The sequence below is a fragment of the Mycteria americana genome, chromosome Z (assembly GCF_035582795.1).
Source record: "Mycteria americana isolate JAX WOST 10 ecotype Jacksonville Zoo and Gardens chromosome Z, USCA_MyAme_1.0, whole genome shotgun sequence".
Taxonomy (NCBI): Eukaryota; Metazoa; Chordata; class Aves; order Ciconiiformes; family Ciconiidae; genus Mycteria; species Mycteria americana.
In genome coordinates, this window is record NC_134396.1 from 54,652,980 (window position 1) to 54,670,408 (window position 17,429).

General features: G+C 39.4%; 1 protein-coding gene across 5 annotated transcripts in view; it reads left to right on the forward strand.

Moving 5' to 3' along the window:
- Positions 1-17,429, forward strand: part of LOC142421931 (uncharacterized) — a 42,946-nt gene that overhangs the window by 10,549 nt on the left and 14,968 nt on the right. The window contains exon 1 of one of the 5 annotated variants that reach the window (XR_012779014.1): positions 44-120. The exons of the other annotated variants lie outside the window; for them this stretch is intronic. The gene's annotated coding sequence lies outside the window, so the exon portion shown is untranslated. Of the gene's footprint in view, positions 1-43; positions 121-17,429 lie in introns of those variants that run through there. 5 annotated transcript variants of the gene reach the window in all.

Genomic DNA, 17,429 nt, shown 5'->3' on the forward strand with positions numbered 1-17,429 from the left:
AATTGTGTTTTATTTGCAGCTAACAGAAAAAAAAAGGTATATATTTTAATGGATTTCAGAAGCTTGCAAATTTCACTCCACAGCATAAAAGAAAATTCTCTGATTTGTTGCATTCTGCAGGTATGAAGATAGATCTTGCTTAGTCAAGGAGCATGCAGGAGAATATATGGAAAATATAGTTGGTTGTAAACAAGGGAAAATATATGAGGCTGAATATGAGTTGGAATGAAATAATGTATTACATTCAGTCTTATATTAGCATTTTTACTTGACATTATATGCAAACAGGAGATGATTCAAGCAGGCATAGAAGTCTTAACAGTCTAGCAGTGATGAACTAGCCTATGGTTATTCAAGCAGTAATGTGAAGCAAGGTTGCCTACAGTAGCAAGGCGTTGAATTTGTGGTCTCAGTCCTAGGAGTTCCTTTCCTCTGTTGTATTCTTGTATTTCTAAGAATCACCACTGGACACTGACAATCCACCCTGAAGCATGACTGGCCCCACAGGAACAAAAATGATGAAGTGCCATGTTTAGGTACTCAGCAACTTAAATATATTTTACAAAGGAAAGTAGAGAAGAGTTTTGTCTTCTCCTTTTTTTGCTGGGAGGTCCGAGGCATTTGAGTTTGGTACTTTTCTAGGAGCATCTACTTCAAGTCTGTAGCTGTGACGTTTTTGTAGGTGCCTGAAGTTAGGGATGGCTGTGGATTACAGATAACTACTAGCTCAGCACGGTGTTACCCACAAATACAACATTATGATATTGTAGTTCTGAAACCTGCAGTTCCTTTTGGTGTGCTTTCCCCAGCTGTTCTTGAATAGTCAACAGGAAGCCTTGCCTAATGGTATAATGGTTTCTGTAGGAGCCACCCCATTAAGAAACCAGAACTGTAGTATACTGCTGTGCTGGCTTCATTCTCCAGCGGTACGCAAAATACTCTTCTATTAGGAACTGCAATAGGACCAAGCTCCTCAACTCAGGAAGTATGCTGCATAGAAAACACTGTGAAAGGCATGCCTTAGAGCTTTCATTCCATTTTCACAGGTTCTCCATGGGCCAGTTTAATAGGATGCTGCAAACAAGAGGGAGAAATTACTCCCCAGGCAAGCATAAGGGGAGAAATAAAATGTAATAGCAGTGAACACTCTAATTTAGACTGAGAGTTTGGAGCGACACAAATTAAAAGACTGAAGTCTGGAAGAGTTTTACTACTGACTTCAGTGAAATCAGAAATTTACCCAGTTTAATGTAGTACAATCCAGGCCAGGATTTATGAACACCCTGCATGCTGATACCAGGCAGCACCAAGCTGTATTTAATCAGATAGGGAGTGGAAAGTCAGAGCATGCTGTCTGTGGTGAGTAGCTTCAATAAATAGTGCCTTTTAAAGTCTTTACAAATGTGTTGCACCATCTTTTTTACACAAAGAAAAAGCACTGCACCCAAAACTTTATTAATATCATCAGCTGGTTTTGGTTTTGTTAAATAAACTGTATTCTCTCTTTGTATTGGTGTCTTTTCACTAACTCTCAGCTTCGCAGATCAGCACTCCAGTCCCTCACCTCCTCTGTTCAGATCTGTTTCTTTATTATTACAAATACGTAGTTAATGCCACCTGACTGCTAAGAAATTAAAAGATCAGCGTTGTTCTATTCAGAATATAATACAGTTATCATAGTTGTAAGAGTACTAACAACCTAGATTTTCCAGCAGTCCAGATCTGATATTTGCTTGTTGCACAACCTTTGACAAATCATTTAACCTCTCTGATCTACAGCTTACATATCTGCAAAGCAGATTTAGTGATAATTACCTACTTTTCACAGCTGTTGAGAGGATTAATTAATTAGTGTTTGTTGGATGCCTTTGTTTAGTGCCTTGGATGAAAAGCACTATATTTTAAAAAACCCCTACTTTTAGGCTCAGAACTTTAAATGCCAGAAAGGACTATTGTAATAATTCATCTGGTGTTAAATATTATAGTCCCTATAAATTCAGGGCATTTGGCCTATGTGATTGCTGAAGAGTCTCTCTCCTCAAGTCAAGTCTAGTCTTGGATTTAAGAAGTTTGAGGGATGGACAATCTGATGTCCCTGGACAGCTGTAACCTGGTCATAGTATACAACCAGTTGTTACACAACTGGATCAAATTTGCCGAGCTACAGCTTTTATCCCTTTTGATTTAATCTAGCCTTTGTCTGCTATGTAGAAGTGCTCTGTTATCATCCTGTATCTTCTCTTCTAGTTGATGCTTATGTTTCCCTTGGACTGAAACATCTCTTTGATAAACTGGACCAACTGAGTCACTCTAGGAGCTCAATAATAATGTGCTTTTCAGTTTTCAGTTAACATCTGTAGTTCTTCACAGAGCAATTTCATAATTTTCAGTATTTTTTGGTGTGGAAACTAGAACTAGATGCAAATGGACTCAGCAAGCCACATAAAGGTAACAGATCCTCTTGCTTCTCACAGATGAGTATTTCTCTACCTACACCTCTGACTGTTGCATTATCTCTATGAGTAAAGTTGAATCAAATAAATAGAGGCTTGTAAGCACTTGATTATTCACCCTAAAGAGAAAAGCAGTGGCTTTCAAAGAAGCCTTTTAGCCTATTGGTCTGCCAAAATGACCATTTTCTTTTCTCTGTTGTGTTGCTTTTGCATTAAATAAGAGTAGCATAAATGAATGCTTTGCTACATTTTAATCCATTCAAGCATCATATGTAGGAATATCAGACTCTTCATTCATAGGAGTAGCACGTAAAAATCTATGTGTTCCCCTATTGCAGGGATACATTTTAAATTTTTTGGAGACTAAAGGCATGAGTCAGTAGCCTTTCTATGCACCATATTTTTGTAGTTTTACATGCTTTAGCACTTCTGTGATCCCCAGGCAATATCTGTATCTTGTAAGTATTTCTTTCACAGAACCCTTTTTTGCTTCCCCACATTTCTTTCCTCTGCTCTAATATGCCCTTGTCAATCTGTTATTATCTCAAAGCCTTCGAGCCCCTGTTTGGGTGCCAGAGAGGACTGTCATGGTTTAACCCCAGCCAGCAACTAAGCACCACACAGCAACTCACTCACTCCCCCTGCAGTGGGATGGGGGAAGAGAATTGGAAGGCTAAAAGTGAGAAAACTCGTGAGTTGAGATAAGAATAGTTTAGTAATTGAAATAAAATAATAATAATAATAATAATAATAATAATAATAATAATAATAATAATAATAATAATAATAATAATAAAAAAATGAAAATAACAAAGAGAGAGAAATAACACCCAAGAAAGACAAGTGATGCAAATGAAAACAATTGCTCACCACCAACAGACCGATGCCCAGCCAGTCCCTGAGCAGCAGCCCACCCACCAACCTCCTCCCTAGTTTATTGCTGAGCATGACATCATATGGTATGGAATAGCCCTTTGGTCAGTTGGGGTCAGCTGTCCTGGCTCTGTCTCCTCCCAACGTTTTGTGCACCCCCAGTGTGCTCACTGGCAACGCGGTACGAGGAGCAGAAAAGGCCTTGACTCTGTGTAAGCACTGCTCAGCAATAACGAAAACATCCCTGTATTATCAACACTGTTTCCAGCACAAATCCAAAACATAGCCCCATACTAGCTACTATGAAGAAAATTAACTCTACTCCAGCCAAAACCAGCACAGCTCCTTTCTTGCATTTTGCTTTCTTTCAAACTGACTAGAACAATCCTTAAGAAGACTGTGTCCTTGCTCCGTTCCTCTGGGACCTCCATCTTTATACTCATCTGAACAATGAGTAAACTGCATTTTATTCGGTTATTTTTATTCTACATTAGTTAAATCACAGTAGCCTGATTTTTCCACCTGAATATATATTTCCCATTTAATAACATAAATTATATTCTTGACTTTCTTTGTCCTGTTTTTAAAGTAATGGTAAAGACATCAGTGACAAGAAAACCAAAGACTCTTATTAGAGTTAGAAAGAAGCAGTATTGTATGCATATACAGTATATTTAAGCTAAATTACATACTATAGAAGACAGAGATGGACAAACTTCCTCTGGTGTAGTGCCTAGTGAGTTTGCCAGTGCAGTTTCAAATGCCAAGTGTTGAATCTTTACCTTCTCTTCAGAAGCTAGTCCATAATGTTGTAGATCTAACCATGAAGATTTTTATTCTGACATTCAAACTACATTTCCTTGTACTTTAATCTTATGCCATCCTTGCTAGCTGTATACATAAACAATTGCTCTTCCTTCATGGGATTTACAATCTTGCAATGCATGTGTTTAAATTTAATTAGAAGACGTTTCAAATCAAAATGATCAAAATTAGTTTTGCCTCTGTCTTACTGGACTAGGTTGATGTTAGAGTTCAATACTCTCGGACCAGTTTCTTTTAGATATTCCACACAAGGACAGTATTCATGTTTTAATACCAAATTTACTTATTTAATATATTTGATGTTACATGGGATTTTGATTCAGTGGATTGATACAGCAATATGCTGAAATCACAACACAAGGATGATAAAGCATTTGCAATATACAGTCAAAGAACAAGAAAAATGTGATTACCATTACCAGTCTCTATATGCTTACCATCACAGTGCTGGGCATCCCTAGTCACTGGGAAGGAATACATGGGTTGAAGACAGCCCAAGCCTGCTGCTGTCTTCAAAGTTCATTTTATTCGTTGCTCAGTTTTTATACTCTGTGTTGGGCTGAGCCACTTGTACACTTACCCCATGCTGGTCTGGCTGGCTTAGGAAGACATTCACACCTTTTTGATTAACTCAGGGAAGGCCATTTACACAACTAGTTGATCCACTCCGTTGATACAGTCATTGATCTAAACCAAAGCCCACCCTTATGTCCCTTTTGTGTTGGGATGAGTTCAGCTTTCTTTACAACAGCTGTGGTCACTCCTTGTGTTCTTCCCTGAGCTTCATGAGCAGGTGTCTTTGCCCGTCTCCTCTGAGCCTTCTTCTGTTGGGAGTGTTTGTTGATCAGTTACAGTTGACGTGACCTGACCCTTAGTGATTTTGCAGTTATTTCCACAGAGAGAGGAAAACAATTATGTTAAGATACATGCACTTTAGCTAATGCACTAGTGAGGTCATCAGGAATGAAAACAGCAGGGATGGCACAGGCTGTTATACACATATCACACCATTCTGAAGAAGCTGATAGCATAATAAAAATACAGTTGAGATCTATACATTAGACTAAGTACTTCTAGCAGTGAAGTCGGAGTGCATTTGCCATCCAGGATTTTTTATGCATATCCTTTCCTGATGTTTTTTTTTCTAAGTGTCGCTGATGACACTGTCATGACAGGACACCGGACATGACAAACCTTTGGTCTGACCTGGGTGCAGCTGTTCTTATGTTCTTAATGTAATAGGAACATCACCAGGGCCACTAACCAGTGTCAGTCAAAATTGAGAAGTGTTTTCATCCAAAAATCTTTTGAAAGAAATACATTCCTTAAATGGATTATGGCCCTTTTTCTTAAATTACATTAAAGAGCAGCGATGAAGAAACCAAGACTGATATGCTTAAAACCCAGCTAAGGTTTATTTTAACTCCTTTCAGGCAAAGATCTCAAAGTAAATACCGATCTATGACCACAGTATTCCTCTGGGAGGTACGCTTGACTCTGAATTATTCTAACAGCTTTACAAATGCATGAATAGGCTAAATGAATTATTCCACCAAACTCTGACATGATACTGTTATTACATTTGACTTGAAGACCTGAGCAGCCCACGCACATGTAATGTCTTGAGTGAATTAGTGGTACACAAACACAGCTAGGCACAGTTGCTACCACAGCGAGGTTATAACCTTGTTATTATAAAGTGAATGTGTCAATATATGTATTTATGTATCTACGTTTAAGTGAATATATGCTAAAAAGCTGTATTCTTGGACACAGAGTAAGTCACAGATGAACACGAAAAAGCAAGAATCCTCACAAATAGAAAAGGACCCTCCCTTTTCACTGCTGCTTACCATCCTCCTCCTGTAGCACAGTGTGTAGGTTCTCTCTAGTTCCCAGCTGTACACACCAGATGTGGGAGTCAGGTGGTATTTGATGGGTGGAAAGTGTAGCCACTCTTCATGATTTAAACAAACCATGTCCCAGGTCTTTCCTTCTTCCTCCATCCCTCATATACAGTACAGTTTCAGAGAAGGGTGTCCCATCACTCCTGCTCTCTCTCACACTTCTGCCTAGAGGCTGCCCATTTCTGAGGATTCATTCCAAGATGAAACTTCCATTCGGAAATGTCCCACTAGTTTCTTAAGAGGTGGAGTACTCACTGGAAACTCATGGTGTTAATCAAGCCCAAACCTGAATGAAAAATAGTATATCTGAAATGATAGACCCAGGCCAATAATTTCAAGTTTCTTCCAAATTAATGAGCTGTGCATGAAAACTAATTGTTCAGCACATTGTAATTCACTATCTGAGGGAAAGATAGGATGATGAGCAAATGTTCCATCTGCATCATAACTAACATTTCATATACAATTACCTATGTTTCAGTAATACTCAAGTGCATTTGCAAAGTAGGCAAACAGGTATATATCAATGTAAGGTCTGGTTTATAAACCATACTTAGCAGATAGAGATGCAAGTGGGCAGGAAACTTCCAGTAGAAGTGGACATTTGTGATAATACCCTCAAATGTTTTCCTGCTGTCTACAGTTGACTGTAAGTCTTTTCACAAGTTTATGGATCCAGAATTCTCCAGCCAACAACTCAAATTTGTAAAATACAGCATGATCATCTGAGGACTTGATTTATCTGCTGGATATGCACTGTATTCTCCCCAAGTAAGACCTATGTAAAAAGCAATGTAGGCGTTACTAGCTTTCTGAATCGAGTCCCTCAACTGAAAATAAATTACAGCAACTGGTAAATACCATAATTAATTTTTTAAGATTTTGTAAGATACCATTATTCCTAATGGTAGCCTAAAGGTTGTTTATGTGTTTTACAAATTCTAGCCATTTTTGTAAAACCAGGTACTCTTGGGGAATCTCCTACCAGAAATACAATGAGTTCTGCATTCTGAGTGACAGCTCTAGATTAACAGGTCAACAACGTTGTAAAAAGGTCATTGGCAACTCCTCTGACAGACAGATTGCTTTGAGTTTTAAGAGCTTCCGTGTACATCTGGCAGAAGGACTGGGCACTACATAAGATAAAACTTTCTAATAAATCTTGAGGACACTGAAGAATGAAGAGGGACAGTCAAATAAGTGGAATGAAGTGGAATAAGCCCAACCTTCATGGCATATTGCCACTGTGTTCCCAAATGCCTGCAAAATGAAACAAGGAGTGAATGCATGATCATCATGGAACAATGAGCAGCCAGAGAAAAGGAATTAAAGGCAAAATATTTTGAGGCTGCAAGGGAAATCAAATCAAAAGGGCCAAATTCATATCACATCACCACTGGCTGCTAAGACTTCAGCAGGTTATTGTGTATGACAGATAGTTTTGAGAACAGGCTAATCACTTTTTTTATCCTTAGGTCTGTTGCCTCATTGCCAGCTGTGGCAGCTAGGCAATGGAGATTACTTCATACCCAAGTGGGAATGAACAGGCTACTGCGTACAAGTCTTTTGGGAAGAAGAGTATTTTGGCTATCTACAGTTCAGAGCAGAGTATTTTTGCAGACAGCTCAAAGCAGAATAATTAGGTTGCAGTGAACAGGGTGACGGAGTAAATAAGAAAATAATAGGCAGTTTGGGTAACCTTAAAAATAGTATTAATTTGAGTTAATTTATTAGTCTTTTAGAAATTTCACATTTGACTCTCTTCCACCTGTGGCCGATCCATGGCAGTCTCTGCTGCCTTGAGGTTAAAAAAAACCCCACTAACTTTTTTGGGGATATCTGTGGGTACTGAGACCAAGATCGTTTAGTGTTCTTCAGTAGGCAGCATCTTACTTTCTGAAGTTCCCACTCCACAAATGTCATGACAACGTTCTGCCACAGAGCAGTGCAAAACAAGTTCCTACACTTCTGTTTCAGGACAGGTTAGACAGATATGACACTGTTAGAGTAATGCACTAGTATGTTCTTTTGTCCCTGCTGCAGTGTCATGCTAGGTCAGGAACTGGCCCTGGACAGTGAAAAATGGAAGAGCTTGAGAACTGAGGCTTGGCTAAAAGTGTGATGAAAACCAATTTAGCTGTAATCCAGCAGCTGTACATTTAACTGTGATGGCAGAATATCTGTAATTAGGAACTGAACAGGCAGGCAGATGGTATAGAAATAGGAAAAGAGCTAGCAAGCTTTTGGTGAAGTCTTCTGACTATGACGGATGATTCTGAAACGGAATGAAAATTATATTAATGAAGACAGCCCAATTATTTGTATAGTGTGTGTTTTGTATATCAGGGACCAAAACTAGGACAGTAACACAAAAAAACCTCAGATATGATAGTTTTATCACATAAAAAAATTTAAACAAATGGACAACTAGTGACGCTAGCAAAGGTACTTTCCAAACCAGAAGATGGTAGCATTAAGTCAATATGGTGTATTTTTGGCTTTCAGATGAAACTGCTTGATGATCAATAACTGCACTTGCTCTGTGTGTGAAAGGAAAAGACTGGCATGAACCTTACAGAAATGCTCAGGAACAGGTCATTAACAATTCTAAGAAGTATATAAAGTAAACCATAACAAAAGAAAGAAGCCTTGGGATTTATCTGAGATTTCCCCCATTAAGAGATGTGGCAGTACACACTTTGCTTATGCCGTCTGCACAAGTGAGAAACTCAGTCTAGCGCTCCAGGCACTGCTATATTAAATATTGATGGGAATTCACTGTATAGTAGATTTTTCCTTCCAAGGAACTGATAAATAGTTAATGAGGAGTTAGGCAGCTGAGTCTATCCTGAATGGGTAATTCCTTCAGTAACAACAGTTTGTTTGCCCCTTGAGGGTTCATTTTTTTCTCTCTCATAGAACAAAATATAATTTAACTTAGGTTTATTATTTTGTAATCTAAAAAAATATGTATGTATTGATTGCTGGGTTCTAAATTATCTGAACACCTTTGGAAATCTTTCCCTGCTCATAAATAAACAATGAACAAGTAGCTAGTCAGCATCTGTCTGATGAATTACAGTGTTTGAAGCATCACAGTCAATGTGATCTAGTCAATAATAGACAGCAGCAAAAAAGATACCAGCATACCAGGCACAAAATGAGTCTCTCTGTTACTTTTACTAATTTCTTCCTAGCCACAGTGAATAAATATACCTTTGCACATTCTAAACCTATGGTACTACCGTGGCAAGAGTCTTGGTACACTGAGCCAGCTGTTTGCCCACTGTGTGTTTATCAGCTACCAGCTGATTGCTGCTTTGTTAAAAAAAGAAAAAAAAAGTACTTTCTTTCCTGAGGATTTTATGCTTAAAGAAGGTGGCAGCTGGAGCTGGGACCCCTTTATGTATCTACAGAGGAATACAGAGGTAGGAAATGTTTCCTCCACAGCACACTACTAATATCTTCAGTCAGGCAGTGAAAGAAGAAAGCAGTGCTGCAAATTCTCAGGAACATCCAAGTCTGGGAAAGTGTAAGTTATTTCTTTTCAGAAACTGACCCCAGGTGAGTTTTGACTTGTAGCTTGCATTAGAATAAGGAAGGTGAATGCTCAGGCAATGGTCACCAGCTCAAATGAAATCCCAGTAAGTTTTCAGCTGCATCAGCTGTTCAGTAGTGTACGCAGAGGTCTTGCTCCAGGTAGACAAGACAAAAGGAAGTGCGTAGAGACTGTTGGAAATTTGTGCAGGCTTTCCGGGTCACCTGTTATGAGCATGTTCAACTTTTCATAGTGCCTGTATCTGTTCAAGTAGCTGCTCCTGTTCAGTTCAGTAGATAAACATAGGTCATTGGGTTGTTGATCTAATGTTTCTAAAATCCAGTAAGCATTTCATAGATATTTTAAGAGAAAACATAGCAAATAATATTAAGGTTTTGTAGTTGTAGGGTGGTGTTAAGTTACAAAAACATACCAGTTTTTGTATAGGTATTTAAACATTTTGCTAGAATGGGTAGGCACAGTCAGCTCAGTGCATGAAACAATAATATTGCTGACAATGCAACATACTGTATGATAGAATACCTTGTAGCAGATAACCTGAATGCTTTTATAGTTGGGCCACCTTCACTCCACATTATCCTAAACCATCATAAAGCATGGGCTACTCCATTGCACAAATAATGCTCTCTATGTCTGCTATAAAAGGACAGTCCTGAACACAGTGCAAAAAACAAGCGGACTTTGTGATACGCATTAGAGACATCCATAGGGGAGGGGTGTTAGAACATAAACATTTCATAAAGCAATAAATCAGTATTATATTAAGTAAGAAAACCTGAGGATCGACAGCCACCTCTCAAGTTAACAGGGAAAGAAATTGTTTGGCTTGCATTTTTATGTTTTACAAGTAGTCCACTTTTCCAAGACAATCTATCTGAGTATTAAGGAAAAGAATTTATCTGAATACAATAGAATACTATACCTGAAGTGTAGTCCTCCGATCAGGTAGTCCCAAAGCGTTACTACCACAAAATAAGAAGGGATATTGACTATTTCAACACAACAGGTGCAGAGAAATATAATGAATGTGTATTTTAAACCAAACAGATCCTCTATTCCCAGGGGAATTTATCTGAATGGAGAAAGTTTGTGTTTGTTGCTAGCAATCCACAGGAGTTTGAGTTGTCACTACAGCTATTGGTCATGCTGACAGTACCCTTTTACCAAAAGGCCCTGCTTTTCAGCCTCTTCCCCAGCTCCCCCCATATCTATGGACAGAAGAACAATGTATTCCATTTCCTGTTACTGCAGCCACTCTCCCCTGTTCTGCAGCTTTTCTCCTACTGTGGCCTTAGTCAGCTTTAACACAGACAGGAGTAAATTTGGCTTCTCATTCACAGATTTTTTTTCCTCACAAAATCATAATTCTACAGAGAGCAACTTGATTACCTAGGAAGTAGTGCACAACCCAGTAGGATGTGCAAGCAGCAAGCAGCTGCCCCACAGTAAGACACAGTGTGTGTAGCAGACAGGGCCCTTGTATTACCCCTTTAGGCTCTACTTTGAGTCATGAAGGCAAAAACATAAGAAGATGAAATTAGTCGTACTAGATCAGACCAAACCATCTAGCACAGTGTCTTGTCTCTGTCAATAACCAAAAGCAGATGGTAAGGGAAGTTGCTTATAAACATAGTGTAAGCTTGTGAGGCACTTTCCCCATGTTGGTACATTGTGATGCACCATGGAATGTGACAGAAGCTGAAGCTTTCTTCTCAACCTACTGTAGAGGAATTGATGCCAGAGAAAGATGAGGTTTGCGTACTTTTATCAGAGTTCCCATTAAAAAGAAATAATTCATCTAAGTACTGCTGAGGACTGCCTGATGAAAATAAGGTGGTAATGCTCCTGTGTTTACAACTTCATGCAATTTAGAAAGGAACATCAATAGTCCATGAATAGCAGCTAAATCAGTCTGCAAACCACAGCAGTGATGACAACAGCTCTTGAAGAAACTACTTCAAGGATTTGTTTGCTTGTATAAATGGACATGTTTCTAGTAAGTCTTCACCAATCCTTACTTAAGTTGCGCTGGGTGATCACCTTTGAATAGGTGCCAACAACAGTTTAGAGTGAGGCGAACTTTCATTTATTTCTTTGGTGGGATGAAAACCACAAACCATCAGACCCCAGATATGGTTACATTTACAGAACATGAGGCTAAAAAGCAGCTATCCTGAACAATTTGTCTGAGAAGGAGGAGGAATGTTTGTCAAGGTTGTTCTTCTTTACAAGGTGCTTGGTGGATTGGGCTGAAGTGTATAGGTTAATAATTATGAAACAGTTGTTAGAGAGTCTGTCCGAGACAGCGTAGACCGGAGCAAACCTCACCCATCCTGACAGATTTTGCGAAGAAACTGGAGGGCAATACAGAGAAGCTATCATGGAGAATACTATGGCTGTAATGACATGCTGGAATGCAGCACTGTCAATGGGACAGATGGCCAGAGTTATGGAGAAAAAAGAGGGACTCCGATAGATTTTGGAGAGTAATGGCCTTGGCAGACAAGTATGCAAATACCAGAGTGATAGACATATTGTTACAGTGAATCCTAGGGAGCAGCTCCTGTAATTAAAGTACAGCAAATCACATGGCTCAGATAAAACTCATCCAAGAGTACCAAAGGAAATAGAAGTGTGAAATAGTAGAAACACCAGTGAGGAAGCTGAATATAATGGCCAGTAAACACAGAGCAAAAGAAGAAGCAACTGTTTTATAATGTGTATATTCTACTTGTACAAATGGTTATCCAAGTGATAGGCAGTCTGCTCTCAAGTTTTGGCACATAGAGACTTAAGGGGGAAGGGAAGGAGGTTAGAAAAGTGTCCCATGCCTCAGTCACATGTGGTATTAGTGGTGGGTACATTATAAAATTTGCCATCTCTGCAGGATCAAGACCGGCCATTACTCAGGGCCAATGACTATTTCTGAATGATCAGAGTTGTCCGTTAAAAACAGATTGTTGTTTCTCCTTTAGTATGTCTCTCTCTGAAGCCTCTGATCTTTGGTCAGCTTCTTGATTAGCTTTGCCACAGCTCATGTATTTCTGTGACAGAGTCTGCTGGCCAGTGAGTCAAGTCTGTGCTCAGAGGCGAATGCATTCTGAGACCTACCTCTACATTAGTGTATGGAGTTTGAGCAACAGTCAGGAAGAATTGCAAGGTCATGACTGGTTGCAGGGCTAGGGCTACAGTGTGAGCTCAGTCACAGAGACTGAGTGGGATAGCATGTGCATCATGGGCACAGGCTTCTTTGGGGAGGGAAGAAGAGGAGGGAGGATTGCATCCTGTATAAATGAATCTCTTGACGGTACAGCTCTGATATGAAATCAGAGGCTTGTCTTTTAGTGGTCTTTAAATCAAGACCAATGAACCCTGGGGATATTATGGGGATATATCAGGGAAAACAGTTTAGAAAAAATATGTCATATTCCTTGGCCACCTGTAGTGATTGGGTAGAATATAAGATTTGTTTGCTAAAGTACTTAGAGAGAAGGCCAGAGCTCAAGTGAAACTAAACCCAAGTCTAGAGTTAGAGGATAATGTAACTTTAGTAAGTATGCTAGTAGCGAAAGGAAGTTTGGAGAAAACATGGGCCTGTTGTTGAATGAGGAAGACAACCTAATTAGTAGTAATCAATAGCTTGGTATCTGGTTGGCAGCTATGAACAAATAGAGTTGAGGGCTATATGCTTCAATAATTTAATCAGCAACTTGGATGCTAAGAAAGCAATTTGTGAATGATAGTAAATAAGGAGAAGAGATTATTAAGCCAGAAACTAAAATCTCAGTCCTAATGGACCTCAAGAAACTTGAAGATTGGTCAACAGACATCTTATGCAGTTCAAGAAGTGTAAATTCTGCACATGGACATAAAAGCCTAATTCATGCACAAATACAGGCTGGAACTAACTAGCTGAGTAGCAGCCCTGATGTAAGTACCTGGAAGTGGCAGTGAATACCAAGCAAAATATAAATCAGCATTGCAATCACATCACAAATAAGGGAAAGTGCACACTGCCTATTAAGAGGAGCCTGGCCAGAAGATCAAGGGGAGGTACTATACATTGTTTCTCAGCCCCTGTGAGGCTGCACCTAAAGCACTGTGTCCAGTTTTAGGTTCCAGAGGAAGAGGATTAAGGAGAAAGAGTATCAAACAGAAGCTACCAAGATAGTTAGGAGCCTAGAGCACATGACCTTCAAGCAGAAGTTGAGAGAGATAGGCTAGTTCAGTGTGACCCAGAGATTATCTGATAGCAGCCTACAACTGCTGGAAGGGAATTTATTATTTGATGGAGCCAAACTCTTTCCATTAGAAGAAAAAACATCAAAAGGAGCAATGAACACTTAATGCAGCTGGAGGTTCAGATTAAACTTTTGGGAAAAAATTCCTAAAAAAGATCATAAGTGCAGCACTGGAATAGTGAGAGGTTGTAGGATCTCCACCCTTGGAGGTTTTCATGACTTGACTAGGCAAAGTCATGCCTTGGCTGATCTACAGCTGGTGATAATTTTGCTTCAGGGGAGAGGCTGAACTGGATGACTTCCAGAGAAACCTTCCAACAAACATTCTCTGAATCAATTACTACCTCAAGGTTAAGTATATAATTTTCTTCACACACTTTATGTTGATTCATTTCCACTGCATCAAAATGTACTAGTTTAGATGAAGCTCAGAAGCTACTCTGAGTGTTCTTTTAAATCTCCTTTGCCTTAACGGAAAGACTAGCAAGGGAATTACACTTCTGTAACTTGGCAGAAGACTTATAGCTAAGGATAAAACCTGTTTTCATGTTGGTTTGTCCTATATCACCTTTGCCAGGAAGAAGTGCATATTTTGCTTTGCAGTGTCACTTCATTTGAGAGGATAGTCTTGAGTTAGTAGTAGCAGCAAAGGTCAGGAAAAACTAATTGCATGCTGTAAACAACCCAAATATACTTCATTCTGCACCAGGGCTTTTATCAGCTCTTGTTTTATCAGAAATCAATCCATCCCTTCACAGTTTACTTGTTCATAGGATAAAAAATTAGAGCTCGCAGTAGTAAATATGGAAACTATAGCTATAATTCATCAGTTCTTGTATCTCTGATAAGCTTGCATTATTCACGATAGAAGCTCCATGTATCTCTCATTTTACCAGGGAATGTGACATTTATTTCTATAAACCATTTATACAGATAAACTCACAAAACTGATTCCACAGACATACCTGGAATAACTTCCCAATGCAGTTATACTGAAGAGACTTTATTGGTCATTTATAGCTTGCATAGCTTCATCTAGCTCAGAAACAAACCTTAACTAGCTGTAAGGCCCTTTCTTTTCAGGTGTTATACTGTCACAAACCTCAGGGCTATATTCTCTCAGTCTGAAAATGTATAATGGCCTTCGTTTTCAGTATATGATTTCCTTGAGCTTCAGTCAGAAATCCATGCGTAGCTAGAACACAGACTTTTAACAGCAGTCTTCAGTTTTCTTTCATAGTCATTTAAGCTCAAAACTCAGGGGGGAATGTGTGATTAACATAAAAAAAAAAAAAGATTCAAGCCATCCTCCACACTCCACAAGAGGACTTTTCAGAAGACTGTTGTTTACCCTGTTAGGAAGTGTCTGGTGCTCCAGAATGTGGGGAAAAGATCCAGCCCATGCTCTAAGAAACATGCAGGAAAAGAAAAGAAGAAGAACGAGCAAATAGAACAGAGGGAGGAAGACAGAGAAAGGCCAAAAATACAAAGGCAGATCTCTCTGGGACTAAGCTTTGTTTGGCGCCATGGCGGGGGGTAAGGCCTGGTGGCACAGGCGCTGCCTCCCCAGTTAACAGCACTGATCAAGTGAGATACCCAGACTTTCCTTTCCTGGGCTGTGCTTTGCCTCGTGGACCCACAGGCAAAGCACAGCCACTTACCATGACCTGAGGCAGAGGAAGGAGCACTCAAGAGAGGAGGGGAAGCAGCCAGCATCCTTTCGGCTGCCTCCCCTGTGCCTCCCTCTGGCCCCCAGCTTGGTCCAAGTCCTGCTGGATCCAGGCCAGAGAGATGCACCAGGAACAGGGGGAATGCTGGCTGTAAGTGGTCTCGTTGCTAAGGGTGGAGGGGAGAGAGAAAGAGAGAGAGAGAAAGGACGTGTCTCTGAAAACCTGGTATGCCTGTTACTATTCTTTTCTCACCTGTCTCTGGCTGCCAATTTCTTTTTTACTTCTTTCTGTCTGATTTGATGCCTGCTGCTGGATCTTTTTTTTTTCTGTCTCAGTATCTTTTTTTTTCTGTTTGGAGGTTATTAAAATTTAGTCCTTTCTTGTAGCCCTCCTTCCCCTGTCATAAAATAAAATCATATTGAACAGAAAGGTTTTACTTGGAGCTCAGACAGGAATTAAACACACCAGTTTTAACAAGAACATACATAAACATTCCCAGACTTCTTGTACTGCCAACGTGAGCTTCCTTATTCATGTTAAGATATTGACAATCTATTTTCAAGGTAGGGTAAATACTGCTTTGCAACTTTTATGTATGAAATGTTTTTCAGCACTGTGAATACCTCTCAAAGACAGCATCACATCTAACCCTCTAACAGTCCTCGCTATCTAACCGCCTACTTTTTCTTGCAGTTAATGGATCTAAATAAATACCTTGAAATGGATTAAATATGTATTATTTATGTACAGTTACAAGGGAGTAGAAAAAAGTCCTAACTTTGTCAGTGTGTTGCTGCTGATTTAATCAGTGTATATTTGCAAACCAGTAAAGCACACACAATATTTTCCTTCTGCCTCCTGCTTGCTCTCCATGTCTGTTGACAACATGGATAATACTGGAGCTGCTAATTCTCTGCTTGTAGTGCTTAATGCTCTTGCCAGAGCACTCATTACTAGAAAGAGACTGAGGATCAAACTCATCCCGAGAGTAATCCAGCGTAGCACTGACTGAAGTCAACAAGAGTTGTGCCTCCCTATGCCAGGGTTGTATTTATCGCTGAAACCGTCTCCAACGCAAAGATGCCTTGCTATGTTTATTCTGTCCCACCATGTCCTGTATAATCAGGAGAGAATAAGAGACAAAAGCTTTACACTGTTGTTTTAATGTCTGCCAATAACAAGGTTGGAGATTCACAGCATCTGAAACCAATCAGTTCAGCAAAGGGCTCTGCAGCTGCACAAAGCACTCCATCTTAGCATTGTGTCCAATTGTGCATTACAGGGGATCTTTCAATATGCTCTTCTAGGCTGTGCTAGCAAACTTAGTAATATGCACTCTTGCCTTACTTGCTGACTTGCTTAAAAAAAGAAAATTAAATACATTTCTCATATGGCTATATTGTGGAATTTTTCCACACCATTAAATAAAATGTTGCTCTAGTTTATTGGCATTTTCTGAGAGAAAACATTTCTTAAGTTAAACTAACTGAGTTGTGTGGGACATTCTGCTTGTGCACACCATATTTTTTTCTCCAACACATGCAATATTTCTGCTATTGTGCCAGCAACTCATCTAAGGTAGAAAATCAGCAGCCTCTTCATCTCTCACCAGAATAAATCAAGAATAATTCTTCTGAAGTCAATGGAGTTAGACCAGCGTACAGGAAGAGAAAATCATGTTCTGCCTGATGAGCCCTGTAAAAGAAAACAAGATAAAACCTTTATTACAAACAACTAAGTTACAGAAACTTACTCTTTACTATGCTTTTTAATGTAGTTTGAGTGACAGAGTGGGACACATAATATCAGTAACATTTTGGAAGTAATTAAGAAAAATAGTTGCATGTGATGTGCATTATTTTGCAGCAAGAACCATGAGAAAGAAATTCTTTGAAACAATA